Source organism: Rana temporaria, chromosome 2 (genome assembly GCF_905171775.1).
Source record: "Rana temporaria chromosome 2, aRanTem1.1, whole genome shotgun sequence".
NCBI classification, from domain to species: domain Eukaryota; kingdom Metazoa; phylum Chordata; class Amphibia; order Anura; family Ranidae; genus Rana; species Rana temporaria.
Window position 1 is genome coordinate 352,988,699 of NC_053490.1, and position 18,447 is coordinate 353,007,145.

The following is an 18,447-nucleotide window of genomic DNA, read 5'->3' on the forward strand; positions in this document are numbered from 1 at the left end:
GTCGGAGGGTGAGCTTTCCGGATCTGAAGAAGTTGTGTTCAGCACAGCGAGGCCTGCAGCGGTGGATTCAGGACGGTCGGCTGGGGGTTCTCTCCCCAGGCAACCCGGTAAGTCATCTCACAAGAATACTTCTAATACTGTTTCTGTGCTGGGGGTTGATAGTGTTAGCCAGGGGAGGTCTGGGACAGAGGGTTCCAAGAGGGGGGAGGCTAGTTTTAAGGGGTTTTTGGCTGGGATAAAAGAGCTGGTCTCCCGTTTTGAACAGGGGGGGGTGGGGCTAGCCCGGCTGGGGCATGGGGTTCCCCACAGGTAAGTGTAGCGGTGAGTGTGCCAGAGGCGGGGGTGGTGTAGCCCCCGAGTCCCGTGGTGGACCCCCCCGCCCCCTCCCCAGCTGTGGTGGAGGGCGCGCAGAAAAAAGGGGAAGAGGGTAGCAAGGCCCCGGTGGAAAGGCAAGATGTGGTCAGGTTGGCCGACGCAGCGAAATGCGAGGTCTACGTATGCTTTGAGGGCCCGTTAGGAACCCACTTGAAGGCGGAGGTACGCGAAAAAATAGGAAAAGGTGAGTACGTGGAGATATTCTCGTTGTTGCCATTGGAGAAGTTCAACCTGGACAGGGTTAAGCCGGATGACTACAAGAAAGACGACGAGGAAAAGCGTAGGTATCGGCTCATTCCGCGTACCTTCTCCAATTGGTTGCAGGCATTTGGCATTCTAGCCAGTGTGATTAGCACTAAGAAGCCAGAGTGCGGTGCGGCGCTTTTTGGGTATCAGGACTCCATAGGGGAGGCGTATAGGGTTTACGGTGGTACTGCTTGGCTGCGATACGACGAGCAGTTTAGGCAGCGTATGGTAATGCGGCCGGATTTGAGGTGGGACCACAAAGACATTGATGGTGGGAAGGATGCGTCCGTTCCTAAGTAAGTATCCGGACAGGCAGGCCGCCCGTTTATTGGAAGAGGGCTTTGCGGACGGTTTTAGGATTCCATGCTCGTTGCAGGTTATTCCGCCGGTTCCTCGCAATTTGCGGTCGGCTTTACGGCATCCAGAGGTGGTTTCTGAGAAACTACTGAGGCCCCCTTACACGATTTGGTGGTTTCGCCTTTGGGGGTTGTTCCAAAAAAGGAGCCGAACAAATTTAGGCTAATTCACCACCTTTCCTTTCCAAAAGGGGGGTCGGTGAATGACGCCATAGACCCTGACACCTGTGCGGTTAGTTACACGTCCTTTGATGCGGCTGTGGCTTGGGTGCGTCACTACGGGCAAGGGGCGTTGTTGGCTAAGGCCGACGTGGAAGCAGCCTTTCGGCTGCTGCTGGTGCACCCCGACAGCTTTCACCTGCTGGGGTGCACTTGGGACGGCAAGTTTTTTGTGGATCAATGCCTGTCCATGGGGTGTTCGGTGTCGTGCGCTCTGTTTGAGCAATTCAGTTCCTTTTTGGAATGGGCGGTCAGGGACGTGTCAGGTGCTCTATCATCCACTATCTGGATGACTTCCTCTGCGTGGGACCGGCGGGGTCCAAGACGTGTGCTATACTCTTGGGTACGTTGGAACACATAGCTGACCAGTTTGGGGTTCCGTTGGCCCCGGATAAGACGGAAGGTCCGAGGACGGTTATCACGTTTTTGGGGATCACAATAGACTCGACCGCCATGGAGTGCAGATTGCCGGACGGCAAGGTGGACGCATTGAGGGACGAGATACGAGGTATGTTGTCAGCTCAGAAGGTGACATTGCGAGCGCTTCAATCTCTGTTGGGCAAGCTCAACTTTGCGTGTCGCATTATACCCATGGGTAGGGCTTTTTGCCGACGGCTGTCGGCCAGCACGGCGGGGGTGCGGTCACCACACCACTTTGTCCGTCTGTTGAAGACACATAGGCAGGATTTACGGGTGTGGCACACATTTTTAGAGTCCTTTAACGGAAGGGCGCTATGGATGGCTGGGCCGGTCAGCAACTTTGATATAGAGTTGTTCACAGATGCGGCGGGTTCCACGGGCTTTGGAGCTTTTTTCCAGGGTAAATGGAACGCAGGCTCTTGGCCTCAGTGTTGGGTGCATGCGGGTTTTACAATAAACCTGGTACTTTTGGAACTGTTCCCGGTGGTGCTGGCAGTGGAACTGTGGGGCGAGGCTTTTCGGGATCGAAAAGTTCGTTTTCACGTAGACAAGAACAAGAACCTGGGGGTCGTTCAGGTTCTTAACAAAGCCTCTGCATCATCGCCACCAGTGGTGCACATGCTGCAGAGGTTGACTTTGCGTTGCATGCTACTGAACATTTTCATCTATGCAGTGCACATCCCGGGGGTTGAGAACGTCATCGCTGATGCGTTCTCGTTTTCAGTGGGCCAGGTTTCCGGAGTTGGCGCCAGAGGCGGAGCAACAAGGAATCACCTGTCCCGAATGGCTGTGGAGGATTGCCTTGGAGTAGCGCACGGGTGGATTCGGAGGTCGGTGAGTGAGACGACGTGGGCCGCTTACAGCAAGGTTTGGCAGGAGTGGGCGGAGGTAGGCCGTGAAACAGGGGTGGAACTCACGGGTCCGGATGTGAGGTTGCTAGTGCTGTATTATGTTTCGCGGTTGATGGAGGCCGGGTTGTCGGTATCTGTATTGGGTAAGAAGGTGGCGGCTTTGGCCTTTTTATTCAAGTGGCAAGGGTTGCCAGATTTCACGAAAGATTTTTGGGTCAGACAGGCGCTAAAGGGTTATAGGCGAGCTAAGCACAGCAGGGATGCCAGACGGCCAGTGTCGTTTGAATTGCTGCAGGGTTTGTTCGGTCGTTTGTCGGAGGTCTGCACCTTGACTTATGAAGTCACGTTATTTTACGCGGCGTTTGCTTTGGTCTTTTTTGGAGCATTCCAGATAGGGGAATTGGTTAGCCCTTCCAAGAAAGTGCAGGGTGGGATCCAGAGGAATGAGGTAAGTTGTGACAGCGATAGAGTGTCAATTTGGTTGAGAAAATCTAAGACGGATCAAATGGGGAGAGGAAAACGGGTCACGGTTTTTGCGGTGCCAGAGTCACCTTTATGTCCGGTGGGGGCGGTACGTAGATTTTTGGAGAACCGTCCTGAGGATGTGGGGTCCTTGTTAATACATGCAGATGGGTCGCCGCTATCCAGGTTTCAGTTTACGGTGGTCTTTCGCTCATGCTTGAGATCATTGGGTTTGGCAGACAAGGAATATTCGTCCCATTCATTCCGGATAGGGGCAGCTACTGAGGCAGCCAGGTGTGGGTTAGATGAGGAATCGGTGAAGAGGATAGGGAGATGGGAGTCCAACAGGTTTCGTATTTATGTACGACCCCATTTGCTGGTCACGTTGTAAAAAAAAAAAGGGGGGGATAGGAGAAGGAAAAGGCCATATTATGGGGGGGGGAGTTTTGGATGAGGGGAAGACTTATAGCTGTGTGGTATTGTAAATCTCGCTGGTCAGGGCTGCTAGGTTACAGTGGAGCTATTTTTCTTTTTGTCTTGCAGGTTCGGCGCCGGTCCTGGTATGGATAATGTGGCACTCGTATGTGTATTGGGGGGCTAAGAGGGCGGAGGCAAGACCGGAGGGCAGACAGCTGGGGTTTCCCAGGGAGGAGGCTCGGATTCACTGGATAGGGGTGCGGGGGATGCTGTGGAGTAGGCTGGTCCCCGAGGTGCATAAGTATGCGCGTCTGGACTGCCCGCCCGACGTTCTTATCTTGCACGTGGGCGGGAACGACCTCGGCCTTAGGTCGATGTTGGACCTGACCAAGGACATAAAATTTGATGTCCTCAGGTTACGCATGGCTTTCCCGGACATGATCATAGTATGGTCGGACATGGTGTCTCGCACGTCGTGGCTCCTTGCCAGATCTTGGGGGGGCATCAATAGAGCCAGGAAAAAGTTAACAGGGATGTGGGGAGGTTCATGGAGAGGAACGGGGGTTTGGTGATTCGACATATGGAGCTCGAGGAAGACACGTGGAGGTATTTGCGCAGGGATGGGGTGCACTTCACGTATGTTGGCATCGATATGTGGGTACTGGGTCTGCAGGATGGCATACAGAGGGCTCTTAGAGTGTGGAGGGTCGCATCACTGTAAAGGTTTTTACAGTGGTGCGCTGTGGCGGGTGTCTGTCGTTTTGCAGGAGGAGGAAATACCTGGTAAAAGATGGGTCAGGACTTGTCGGTGGTATGGGTCCTGATATTTGGGATTTCAGCAAGCGAAGGCTTAGCTGGAAGCACTGGAAATGGGGCACTGCGGTCAGGATTGTCTTTGAGCCAGTAAGTCGGCTTAAGGCCTATTATCGGACGGAGAAGGCCGCAGTGCAATAATCGTAAAAAATGTTGATAAAAATGTTGATAAAAGGTTTTCCCTGCAAAATTGATTACACCTTTGGTTATGAAAAGTTGGTTTTGAGTTTATGTTAAAGTTATTATATTTTTAAATAAAGGATGCTGCTACGGCCATGTTTACTCCACACCCTCGGTTTCTGGTTCAGTTACTATAACAGGTATAGCATTGGTAAGTTAAGGGTAAAGGCTGCAGTGACAGCAGTCAAGCTCTATTTGTGGGAAAAAAAGGACGTCAATTTTATTTGGGTAGCGGAGCTGGCGGAACGGGCTGGTGGGCATCAGTATGCTGCCCCCCTAAAAGTTCTGCCTGGTACCCATGGTACCACCCGGTCCCATCATAGGGCCGGCCCTGGTCATCGGGCCCTAAGCCTCTGCAAAGCAGGTAGGGATACTGTTACTAGACGGAAGTATGAGTTGGAGGTGGGTTTTTAGCGCAGTACTTTCTGAGTACATGTTCCAAATCAGATTGGACAATCATTGTAGGGGATTGTGAGAACTGACAGTGGAAAGCAAGGTAGAGTTGCAAATAATGAAACTGGTAGCGTGCAGGAATATTGTAATTAGAAGAAAGTTGGGACAAGGTGACAATTTGAGAAGTCAACTTGATGTTATATTTGGTCAAAGCATGTGGCTCTGGTAACATGTAAAAGCGGGGCAGGGAAAGTTTAAGCCACAGGGGGGCATTCAGAGACACAGCCAACCTTGAGTAACATTCACATGTCAGGCCCACCTTCCAGGCCCTTAGAGTGGAAAAAGTGAAAGGCGTTAAATGGTAGGGAGCATGATGGCCTTTAAAAAAATGTAAATTTAAAGACCACTAGGTGTTATATTCATGGGCCCGGATTCACAAAGCACTTGCGCCGACGTATCTCGAGATACGCCGCGTAAGTCCAAATATGCGCCGTCGTATCTGTGCGCCGATTCCACAAAACTAGATACGCCTGAACATAGGCTTAATCCGACTGACGTAACTTGCCTACACCGGCGTATCGTGGGCGCATGTTTACGCTGGACGCATCTGGCACACCCATTGATTTTCTATTCAAATATGCAAATGAGGGAGATACGGCGATTCACGAACATACTTGCGTCCGGCGCAGGCTACGCGATGTGCGCGTAAGTTGTACGTCCGGCCTAAAGTTATTCCTCATAAAGCAGGTGTAACTCAGCAACAGACGTGCACAGGTCAGCTGAAGAGCAGCTGCAGCAGCACCGTTACGGACGAGCTGAGCAACCACACTTGCAGGACAACACATCTGTATGCCAACATGCCAGGGGCAGCCATGGTCATTGCACTACTGTGTCCACAGGCACGGAGGAGGGCACGGGAGAGGATATACCGAATGCGCATGAACGTCTTTGGCATGGGAGAATCGGAGGTGTATCGCATCTTCAGATTCAGCCCTGATGCCATCCTGGAATTAGCCACAGCCCTGCATGATGAAATCACCAGCCAGACACAACGCTCATGTGGTGTCCCAGTACAAGTATTTGCTGTAGGCCCTGTCAGATTGAGGCCCTCGGCTTGTGGGGTCTCCCCTGCAGGGACTCAGCTAGTTATGATGTGATTTATACTGTTATGGTTGATAATACGTTTATTAGGTGTGTATAGCTTTAAGAGGTTTTAGTCAGCCATCTCATGTTCAGTCAGAGTGTATTAGAGTCGGGAGGATTAAGTGCTAGACAAGACCTTATTGTGTTGTGTTATACTACAGGTCAGTCTCTATGATCCACAGCTCTCAACCAATGGGCTTCAGTCTGATCAGGCCCTTATAAGGGATTGTACTTCCTGTTTAAGCCAGTCTAGACTACACACAGTTCCTGGCAGAGCAGAGCAAAACACAGTCAGAGAAGCAGTGCAGGCCCGAAGCCTCCAGTTCAGGAGAAAATACAGCAAAGAGTGGAGTATCCCTAAACAATACAGAACCAGTACTTCAGCTCATTTATCGGATCAATCCGTTATTCCGGCGAAAAGCCTCAAGTCTACAGACACTTCAGTAAGTGTATTTATTTTTCAGCCTAGTTAAGCATAGGCCCTGAATTACTAATCCGGCTTTTGCAGCCGAGTATATTTATATATGATCAGCTAAGCTCAAGCATTATCAGCCGTGTGATCCAGAGACTGCCTGCAGAACATTTTGACACTCTGTTTAAACGCTGTGAAGATTTTGACACCTGCCTTCATGCCAGTAAAGCCTTCGTTGTTTTAACCCCTGTTGTGGACTGTGTTATTACCATCCTAACTAGCGGGGATACGGAGGCCCCCGGAGCTGTAGTTTCCCGGGGTATTCCAAGACTACAGTGGCGTCACGTGACAGAGAGGGTTAATACCATCTGGCCCTCACTAAGGGTTAATACCACCTGACCCTGGGCTCCTAGCCCCAAGAACCAAGTAGCTAACCATCAAGCACATGTGTGTGGCCGTGGGGCTCACCCTCCCCGGTCACCACATTGTTTTCTGGCGTCACGAACAGGATACGGGTGTACGCCTTAACCATTCAGCCACTAAAGCAAGTCCTCCCCCCCCCAGAATCTGAAAGTCATTGAAAGTAATTTACTCAGCGAGGAGCATATACAAGTGGTGGGGGAGGTGAAGGAAAGACTGTTAGCTGCCATTATTAAGTGGAGAAAGTCTGTACCTGAAGGAGTTAAATTGTTTCCAGCATTTCCCGCGCGCGGGAGCGGTCGCAGCTCCGCCCAGTCAAGCCCCGGCGGTGACGCCTCTTCAGTGTGCAAGCCGGAACTAGAGAATCCACTTTGTGTTGCACGGAGGAAACAATTGCTGACCGGACCAAAAAAAAAAGGAAGTTGCCGGGCGCAGCCATAGCAACGTGTCCGGCAATAAAAGACGTCGCACTCAAAGACAGCGCACGCAACGACATCGCACTCAAAGACAGCGCTCTCAAAGACAGCGCTCTCAAAGTTTCTTAAAGTGACAGCGCACTCAAAGTTTCTTAAAGTGACAGCGCACTCAAAGACATCGCACTCAAAGACAGCGCTCTCAAAGTTTCTTAAAGTGACAGCGCACTCAAACAAGGCTACAACATGTCAGCCCCAAGATCACCAGATGCAGGTGATATACCAGATCCTCTTGCGGCTCCTGCACAAGCTATCCCTCCGGGATCACCTCCAGTACGACGTCATGACAGTGGGGCCCCCCCATTCTACCTGGGGAAGCCTGTGTTGCCTAACTACAGAGGGGATCCCTTTTCCCTCAAGGATTTCCAGGAGAGCTTCCAAAGCATTTTCTCTCTCTACTCTCTCCCCCCTAACCAACAGGTGCTGTTGCTCATGGGACAGTTGCAGGGACCTGCACGTGAGGAAGTCCGTACCTGGCCCACTTCTGAGAAGACTACAGTAGATCAGATCTTCGAGGGATTACATCAGGTATTTGAGTCCCACTCACCCTCAGAGGTCCGCCTCGGGTATGGCCAACGTTTCGCACTGGCGTCAGTGCTTAGCCATGACTAAGCACTGACGCCAGTGCGAAACGTTGGCCATACTGATTTTTGTGGGCTTGCAGTGACTGTTTGCACAGTTGAAAATAAAGAAATCTCTTTCAAAGAAGATTTTGGAGTGCGGCTGTCCAGCTTTTGTTCTTTTGTTTTTTGCCACTATTCAGCTGAGAGGTCACACACTTAGAGGTCAAGGTATAATTGTCACTAATGTCACGGTACCAGGGGCCACAGAGTTTATATTGGGGATGAATATAATGAGACATTGCTTCAGTGATATTTTGGATGCCTTGCATGCCTCTCTCCCCCACATATCTTCCTCAGGTCAGAGGACTGCGCAACACCATCTCAAAATTCTGAAAGCAGAACAGAAGTTTGCGAACCGGAGAGGAGAAATCGGTAAAGTTCGGATCCAAGACATGAGGCCCGTGACCCTGCAGCCGAACACAGAGACAATTTTGTGGTGTCGGGCGCGCCCTGGTGTAAGGAATCAGGACTATCAGGCCTTACTGGAGCCCATACAATCTGAAGATTTTCCTTTGGTCCGAGCTGCGAGGAGCCTAGTGACGGTGGTGAATGGACGGGTCCCAGTCCGCCTAGTTAATTTGTCCGGCGTAGCAACCACCCTACCAAAGTACACTCCAGTGGCCCTACTTGTTTTCTTGGACTCCAGTGACATACTCTCTTCACGGAAGGCGGCCCAACAGCTGAGTGCCCAAACCGTGTCAGGGGCTACCGAAAATTCTCCAGAACCTTGGTGGCGCCAACTGCAAATAGGAGGATCTCTCACCCCACCAGAACAAGTCGAAGGGGTCATCGAGGTGGTGAAGGAGTGCCAGAGTGCCTTCAGCAAACACCCAACCGATTTTGGAAAAACCTCCATGATTAAGCATCGAATCCTGACCGGCGATAAACCCCCCATCAAGGAAAGGCATCGGCCTGTGGCACCAGGCATGTACCAAACCGTCAAGAAACTGTTAACCGACATGAAGGAGGCAGATGTAATACAAGAGAGCCAGAGTCCCTGGGCAGCACCCATGGTGTTAGTTAAGAAGAAGGATGGGACCATCCGTTTCTGTGTTGATTACAGGAAATTGAACGACATCACCCATAAAGACGCATACCCTCTCCCCCGGATTGAGGAGTCACTCACTGCGCTGGATTCTGCGGCCTACTTTTCTACATTGGATCTGACCAGCGGATACTGGCAGGTGCCCATGGCCGTCGAAGACAGGGAGAAAACAGCCTTTGTCACCCCAATGGGTCTTTTCGAATTTAAAAGTATGCCCTTTGGGCTGTGCAATGCCCCAGCTACCTTTCAACGGCTGATGGAGAGATGTCTAGGACACCTTAACTTCCAGAGTGTCCTACTCTACCTGGATGATGTGATTGTGTATTCCAAATCCTATCAGGAACATTTGACTCACCTGTCCGACGTCTTCCAAGTACTGATCCAGCATGGTCTGAAAGTCAAACCCTCCAAGTGCCACCTACTCAAGCCACAAGTACATTACCTGGGCCACGTCGTCAGTGCCGAAGGGGTCCAACCTTATCCAGCTAAAGTCGAAGTTGTCAAGAATTGGCCTATCCCACGCACCGTTAAGGATATTCGGAGCTTCTTAGGATTTGCAGGATATTACCGCCGCTTTATTCCTCATTTTGCACAAATTGCCGAGCCATTGACCTCTCTCCTGCGAGGCACGGCGAAGGGGAACTATAATGGCAAGCTGCCTGTGGAATGGGCCAAAGAGCAAGAGGTGGCCTTCCAGGCTCTAAAACATCTATTGACAGAGCCTCCCATCCTGGCCTATCCGGATTATACTCAGCCGTTCCGACTGTATACAGATGCCAGCTTTGAAGGACTCGGGGCAGTGTTGTCCCAGATGCAGGGAAAACAAGAGAGGGTGATAGCTTACGCCAGCCTGAATCTGCGAGGGGCTGAGAAGAATGATTCTAACTACAGTTCCTTCAAGTTAGAGCTCCTGGCCCTCGTGTGGGCAGTCACCGAAAAATGTAAGGACTATTTGTCAGCCACCTCATTCACGGTCTACACCGATAACAACCCCCTGGCTCACCTGAACACCGCTAAACTAGGTGCCCTTGAGCAAAGATGGGCCTCCAGACTGGCCAACTATGACTTCTCTATCAAGTACCGAAGTGGCAAGTCTAATATTAATGTGGATGTGCTATCACGCATGGCTCCTGGTGAAGATCCCCCAGTGGAGGACAAGTGGGAAGATGTGGAGATGCCTTCCTTCTATCAAAGATTCGTGAATCAGGATGTGGTCGTCACCCGCGAGGGGAGTGAATCTGGGTCTAAAGCAATCCAGGAAGACCTGTATACCTGGAGGACCCTACAGGAAGAAAGTCAGACTATGGGAGATCTGCAAGAGTATTTATTGACCAGGAGGGTACCTCCCCGGTTACGACGGGGCCAGAATGACTACGAATTGAAGCGATTGTGGCGTCAGAGGAAAAGACTATTTGTGCACAAAGGAATGGTGTACAGGAACTTCTTGGACCCAGTGTCGGGTGAAAGGCTACACCAAATTCTGATCCCTCGGAGAGATGCCGCCATGGTATTGAATGCCTACCACGACCAGTCAGGACACTTTGGGGTCCATAAAACAGAAGCCACCATCCGATGCCGGTTCTACTGGATTGGAATGAGGAGCGACGTTGAAAAGTGGTGCAGTGAGTGTGCAGTCTGCAATATCACCAAGAATGGTCGCAAGAATGCGCGAGCACCTCTCCATTCCATTCAGAGCGAGAGGCCCAACCAATTGGTCGCCTTGGATCATGTCAAGCTGTCACCTACCCGGTCCGGGTATTCATATGCTCTCACCATGGTGGATCACTATTCCAAGTGGGTAGTGGTTGTACCAGTCAAAGACTTAACAGCCAAGACAACAGCCCAGATGTTCTACACCCATTGGGTACAGATACTTGGATGTCCTGAAACTGTCTTGTCCGACCGAGGTCCGGCCTTTGAGGCCCAACTGTTTCAAGAATTGTGCCAGTTCCATGCTTGTAAGAAACTCAGGACCACTGCCTATCATCCGCAAGGGAATGGACTCTATGAGAGAATCAACCAGGTGTTTATCCACATGCTGAGAGCGGCTTCTGTATCCCGACCTGAAGAGTGGCCTCAACTAATGCCCGAACTGTTGGAAATCTACAACAATACCATCCACTGTTCCACTGGTTACACTCCATTTTACCTCATGATGGGCTGACACGGTCAACTGCCTAAAGACAGGGTCTTTGGACTTCAAGCACCTTTCAACCACTCCCCCCAAACCTCTTCGGAGTGGGTCTCGGAACATCAGAAAAGGATTCAGGAAGCGAGAGAGATAGTCAACAAAAAGATGGGCGAGGCACACTATAGGCAGCAACAGGACTACCACCGCCATGCCTCTGCCCAGCCGTTGCAAGTTGGTGATAAAGTCTGGCTGAAGAAGCATCCTAGAACCCATAAGTTGGACTCCCTTTGGGAAACTGAACCATACACAGTGATTTCCATCCCTTATCCGGACTCTGATGTCTACTCAGTTCAAAAAGCCGGATATGAACCACAAGTTGTCCACCGAAACCGGATCAAGCTGTGTCACAAAGGGAACCTGCCTGTGTTGGTGCCTCCTTCTGCACCACCAAGTCTTCCACCTCAAGTTCAGCCAGCACAAGTGCGGCCCACCAAGCCAGTTGAGCCTGAGAGGCCACTCCTGATGTTCGAAGATGATCCTCTCTTCCCTTCTGACCAAAACGTCTTCTTTGGTTATGTGCCAATCAGTTCCATTCCATCAACCTCAGTCTTGGCACCAGAAGCTCCAGAGTTTACTCCAGCCATCCGCTCACCTGCTGCAGTCCCATCAGAACCTTCTAATGTGGGAGAAAGCTCCATAAGTCAAGAGCCATCACTGGCCCCCATTGTCCAAGATGAAGGTGCAGCTGTCAGTCCAGAAGAAGCAAGTGTTCAAGGAGAAAACAGTGCTCCAGAAAACTCAGAAATGGTGTTGTGTAGATCCACCAGACCTAATTTCGGATATCCCCCAGCAAGATATAGGGATTAATCTATTAATTATACATACAATATATGTAGATAGACTACATACACCTCAGTTAGTATACATCTCAAGTATACATCATTACTAACTAATATGCCACTAGTTACCTACTTACCTTATTTAGTGTATAGGAACATACCAGGCCAGTAAGTCTCCTATCCCTCACTTAAGCACTACAAAAAGAAAAGGGTATCCTCTCAGAAATGTCTAATTGTGTACTTCAGGCATAGAATAAAAATGTCTAGCAAATATTAAAGTGTGTTCTGGGGAGAAGAGCTAATAGCCTAAGGGCCCCAGTAGCCAAGGCATTGGGTAGAAAGCCTCCGGCAGCACAATCCAAAACCTGCTCAGTCTTAAAAGTGTGATCTAACAATAATATACTGTTCAAAACTGAGTGATAATGTTTAACAGATATGTATTCTGTCTGGGAGCCAGATAACCACTTACCCTGCACAAAATAATGATCTCACTTTATCTAATAAGCCTGCAAGGGACATTTATGTGTATAATGCCTCAGGACTTATCATATGATCCTGTTCTTATATGTTTATTTTTCCCAAAGAACCTGGAACGGACATTGGTGTACAAATGCCTCAGGACTTCTAGTGGCCCCAAGGTCACCTCGTTCCTCAATCCGTCAGTGCCTTAATCGTCGAGGACGACTTCTGTTTAGTGGTGGGGTTTGTGGTGTCCCAGTACAGGTATTTGCTGTAGGCCCTGTCAGATTGAGGCCCTCGGCTTGTGGGGTCTCCCCTGCAGGGACTCAGCTAGTTATGATGTGATTTATACTGTTATGGTTGATAATACGTTTATTAGGTGTGTATAGCTTTAAGAGGTTTTAGTCAGCCATCTCATGTTCAGTCAGAGTGTATTACCATCTCATGTTCAGTCAGAGTGTATTAGAGTCGGGAGGATTAAGTGCTAGACAAGACCTTATTGTGTTGTGCTATACTACAGGTCAGTCTCTATGATCCACAGCTCTCAACCAATGGGCTTCAGTCTGATCAGGCCCTTATAAGGGATTGTACCAGTGGCGGCTGGTGCTCAAAATTTTTGGGGGGGCGCAAACGGAAAAAAAAAAATTGCAGCCTCGCTGTGCCCATCACATGCAGCCACTGTGCCATCAAACGCAGCCACTGTGGCATGCCACCAAATGCAGCCACTGTGCCATCAATTGTCACCACTGTGCCATGCCATCAAACGCAGCCACTGTGCCATCAATTGTCACCACTGTGCCATACCATCAAACGCAGTCACTGTGCCATCAATTGTCACCACTGTGCCATGCCATCAAACGCAGCCACTGTGCCCCTCAACTGTTGCCACTGTGCCAATTGTCACCACTGTGCCCTTTAATTGTCACCACTGTGCCCCATGATGCCACTGTGCCCATTGTCACCACTGTGCCCCATGATGCCACTGTGCCCATTGTCACCACTGTGCCCCATGATGCCACTGTGCCCATTGTCACCACTGTGCCCCATGATGCCACTGTGCCCATTGTCACTCACCACTGTGCCCCATGATGCCACTGTGCCAATTGTCACCTCTGTGCCCTTTGTCACCACTGTGCCCCATGATGCCACTGTGCCAATTGTCACCTCTGTGCCCTTTGTCACCACTGTGCCCCATGATGTCACTGTGCCCCTTTCCCTGTAAAAAGCACTTACCTGAGGATTCCATGTGCTCCCTCGATGTCTTCTGCCGCTGTGGTGAAGCTTCAGCCAATCAGGTTCCTGATAACCAGAATCCGGGAACCTGATTGGCTGAAACGGCCGTTTGTCTTATACAATGAGCGCAGATTGCCTGCGCTCAGAGTATAGACAACTGAGAGCTGGAGAAAAGCCTATCAGAGCCGCTGGCTTTGATAGGCAGTTCCCCTCAGCCAACCAGCTGCCGCTATTCGGGTAACCGGCGTCCCGCATCCGGTTATCTGAATAGACCAGGCAGCGCTGGCAACCAACAATAACATACATTTGTGCATTTATGCACGAATGTGTGTTATTTGCGAGAGGGGGTGGCGCTGCAGCGCCCTCTATAGACGGCCGCCAGAACTGCGGCTAAAATGTCAAAATGACATTTTAGCCGAATAAAAGTTCTTAAAGGGCCCGTTTTTTTTTTTTTTTTTTTAATTTTTTTTTTGTGACTGTGGGAGGGGGGCGGCGCCCGTGCGTCCCTATGGACGGGCCGCCACTTGATTGTACTTCCTGTTTAAGCCAGTCTAGACTACACACAGTTCCTGGCAGAGCAGAGCAAAACACAGTCAGAGAAGCAGTGCAGGCCCGAAGCCTCCAGTTCAGGAGAAAATACAGCAAAGAGTGGAGTATCCCTAAACATTACAGAACCAGTACTTCAGCTCATTTATCGGATCAATCCGTTATTCCAGCGAAAAGCCTCAAGTCTACAGACACTTCAGTAAGTGTATCTATTTTTCAGCCTAGTTAAGCATAGGCCCTGAATTACTAATCCGGCTTTTGCAGCCGAGTATATTTATATATGATCAGCTAAGCTCAAGCATTATCAGCCGTGTGATCCAGAGACTGCCTGCAGAACATTTTGACACTCTGTTTAAACGCTGTGAAGATTTTGACACCTGCCTTCATGCCAGTAAAGCCTTCGTTGTTTTAACCCCTGTTGTGGACTGTGTTATTACCATCCTAACTAGCGGGGATACGGAGGCCCCCGGAGCTGTAGTTTCCCGGGGTTTTCCAAGACTACAGTGGCGTCACGTGACAGAGAGGGTTAATACCATCTGGCCCTCACTAAGGGTTAATACCACCTGACCCTGGGCTCCTAGCCCCAAGAACCAAGTAGCTAACCATCAAGCGCATGTGTGTGGCCGTGGGGCTCACCCTCCCCGGTCACCACACTCACATGCAGTGCAGCCACTGGTCAAGATACTGGCAACACTGCATTTCCTTGCCAGTGGATCTTTCCAACGTACAAGTGGAGTCGTGTCTGGGATGTCACAATCCACCATGAGCAGATGTGTGCACCAGGTTGTCCCCGCAATCCTCACACGCATGTCCCACCACATCATCAAACCCACCCATGAGCATCTGCGGCAGAAGGCAATGCGTGATTTCTACAGAATTTCCGGATTACCATGCACCGTGGGGGCCATTGATTGCACACATGTGGCACTATGCCCCCCTCCCGCCCGTGCCACAGAGCACATATACCACAATCGTAAGCAGTGGCATTCCATCAATGTACAGGTGATAGCTGATGCCCAATGCCTCATATGGCACGTATGTGCCAAACACCCAGGGGCCAGCCATGATAGCTACATATACCGTCAAAGCAACATCCCAACAGAATTCGAACAGAACGTGTACAGGGACAGCTGGCTGGTTGGTGAGTGACATGGGTGTCAGGCATGACTGTCCAACCCCATGATGCAGACATCACGAAGGGCACATGCACGACTAATGCCCCGTACACACCATCACTTTATGTGATGGAAAAAAAACGACGTTTTTAAAAACGTCACTTTAATTGACCGTGTGTGGGGGAAAACGTTGTTTTGTGTCTTGTAAAAAACGACCAAAAAAATTGAAGCATGCTTCAATTTTATGTATCGTTTTTCAAAACGTTGTTTTTTACTTCACAGAAATTGAACGTGTGTAGCAAAAAACGTTGTTTAAAAAGACGTTTTTACACCCGCGCATGCCCAGAAGCGAGCTTCAATGGAAAAAGTGGTGAGAACGTAACCTCGCTTTGCTAGAACATTGTGAGAAAAAGATGGTGTGTAGGCAACTTCATCTTTGAAAATTGAAGTTTCAAAAACGTTGTTTTTTACTTCACAGAAAATGTTGTTTTTTTTCATCACAGAAAGTGATGGTGTGTATGCGGCATTACATCCTCCTGTCTTTTCCCTTCCAGGTGACTCTGCATATGCACTTGGGCCCCATCTCCTGACTCCATTCCGGAATCCCCAAACCAGAGGAGAGAGAAGATACAATACTGCACACATACGCAACCGTGCAGTGGTGGAGCGCACATTTGACATCCTGAAGTCCCGTTTCCGATGCCTGGATACGTCCAGGGGGGCCTGTTGTATTTCCCAAACTTTGTGTGCCAGATCATCGGTGCATGTTGCGTGCTGCACAACTTCGCCATGAGAAAGGGCCTGGAGATTGACATATGTGATGACCTGACCCCCGAACCAGACAGTCCCCCCCTAACCAATGCTACGCCGTCTGCTGAGGGAACAGCAGTCAGGAGTTGCCTCGTGGAATGCATCTTTGCACGTTAAACACACACATTCATCATGGCACAAGGATAATGCACGCATGCACACCACTGTGGTCCCTAGCTCACACACACACACACACACACACACACCACATCCACTTCACATTGGTTTAGCCCAAGTTCACCATGCAGGACTTGGGAGCAGCAACGCCACGCCAAGGCCCCAATGGTGTTGCTGTCCATTCATACCACATTCACGCGGTCGTGGGGATAACCTCTCCCCGACGACCCAAGGTGACACGCCTTGCTGGCAGGAATGTCACCCACACATTCACACACCAGTCACACTGTAGCCTGCACTACTAACCATGTGCAGTCACTACAAAAAAAATAAAAGGGATCATGCCATTGGCCGACATGGCATGCCCTTATAGGAGGATGGCACATCCTTCTGTGCACGTCTTTCCAAAAAAAAAAGCTCATAATCTGAGCAAACCAACAAAAAAAAAAGGACTAATTTACCCTGTCGTGGGCCAGGCATGGTGCCACGGCTCCGGCTCCTCAGTTGTCTGGGGGGAGCCTCGGGTGGGGGGGTGAGGCATCAGGAGGAGGATCATCCCCTGCTCTGTCACTCCTGCCAGATGCTGGCTGCCTGCCCTCCAACGCAAGGGCAATGCAGGTGAGGACAGCGTTCGTCTGAGCCTGCATCCGCAGCTGGCGGGTGGTGGTGTCCCTCCGCCTCGATTGCAGCTGTGTTGGCCTGTACCGCCACTCCCAGGCTCTTCACCTCTGCCACGAGGCCTGCTGCTGTGGCCTGCAGCTCCCCAATGGCCAGGGTATGTTGCTCCAGGCTGGACAATAGAGCCCTGGTCACCAGATGGTGAGGGACCCCCTTCCACCATGTGCTGCCGCATAGCCTCCAGGGTCTGGGCCTGATCACCCATGCAGGTCACCATAGCAGCGCAGTTAGCGCTCACATCCTGAAGGCTGTCAGAGATGGAGCTGCTCTGCTCAGCCTGCTGCGTGAGGCACTGCTGCACAGCCAATGTGCATGCAGCCTGGGTCTGGGCCGAGGAGGCCAGGCTGTCTGCCACACGGCGCAGGTCACCGGCTAGAGCACCCATATGGCGTGTCTGCCGGGCCTGCTCCCTCTGCAGCCCTTCTTGGAGGGCTCCGGGTACACCCCTGGTCTTCCGTAGAGCCTTCCTGGGGGATGGAGAGGCTTGTGCCCGTCTGGACGGGGTAGACCTGGAGGGGGTAGCCCTGGAGGGGGTAGACCTGATGGGCGGGGAGGTGTCTGAGGGTCCGGGGTTGGTGGAAGCTTCCTCATAATAGAGGCATTCCTCTTGGTGGATATCCACCGGCTCCTCCACAACAACCTCTAGAGGAGAAGTGTGGGCAGTCCCCTCCACTAATATTACAGGGCTTCCCAGGGTGTCAGGCTAAGGCACAGGATGATCCGGGGATGGCATGGGTTGGACACCGGCAGCAGATGGCCCAGCTCCCTCCAGCACATCTGTGGATGACACAAAACATTCACATGTTGGTGGACCCACACACTTGTCACATGTTCCCTTGCACCCCCTCACATGCTACACACCGAATGGAGGATAAAACACACTTACCTGTCCTCAAGTCCTGCTCACTGGAGTCAAAGCCCAACATCTGCTCCCGCTCCAGACAGCTAGCGATGACCTCCCCCTCATCAGTCAACCGCAGAGCAGAAGCTGGTCCTCCTCCCGTGCCTCTGGCATGCCTCCTCATACTGGCCAGCTTACCCCAGACCCGACGTCTCATATCATTGATCTTCTTACTGATATCGTCGGGGGTCCTGGCCTCATGCCCAAGGGCATTGACATCCAGGGTGATCTTCTCCAGGATCTTCCTCTTACGTGCCCTGCTGGTCCTGGCACTGTGGGCACCATGGAGGTACACATCAAATTTGGCTATTGCCGATATCAGGATAGCCCTCTCCTCCTTAGAAAAATGTATCTTCCTCCTATCCTTAGCAGCTGCCATCGCTCAACAAAAGTACTTTGCTTCAGGGGGGGAAACAAGCAAACGGATGTACTTTTGCGCCGGACGGGCGTATGGCTGGGTGTATTTATGCGCTTGGCGTAAGCTGGTGGGCCGGCGTATCCCAGGAAGTTGCGCCAGCGTAGTTGTGAGCATGTGCACAGGGGAGCGGTCATACGTCCGCGTCACTGCGCATGCTCCGTTCATGATACACCGGGCGTAAAACACTGCTCCACGCTCGGACCATCATTTGCATGGGGTCACACACTCGGTCAATGCCGTGGGTAACGAGACCAGGACCCCCGACGATGTGCAAAAAAAAAATCAATGACCTGAGACGTCGGGTCCGTGACAAGTTGGCCCTTATGAGCAAGCACGCCAGGGGCACGGGAGG

At 51.0% G+C, this 18,447-nt stretch overlaps 1 protein-coding gene across 1 annotated transcript in view; it reads right to left on the minus strand.

The window, feature by feature from the left end:
• The window catches only part of REN (renin), a 1,297,145-nt gene that overhangs the window by 887,776 nt on the left and 390,922 nt on the right, over positions 1-18,447 (minus strand). The gene's annotated exons all lie outside the window — the stretch shown is intronic.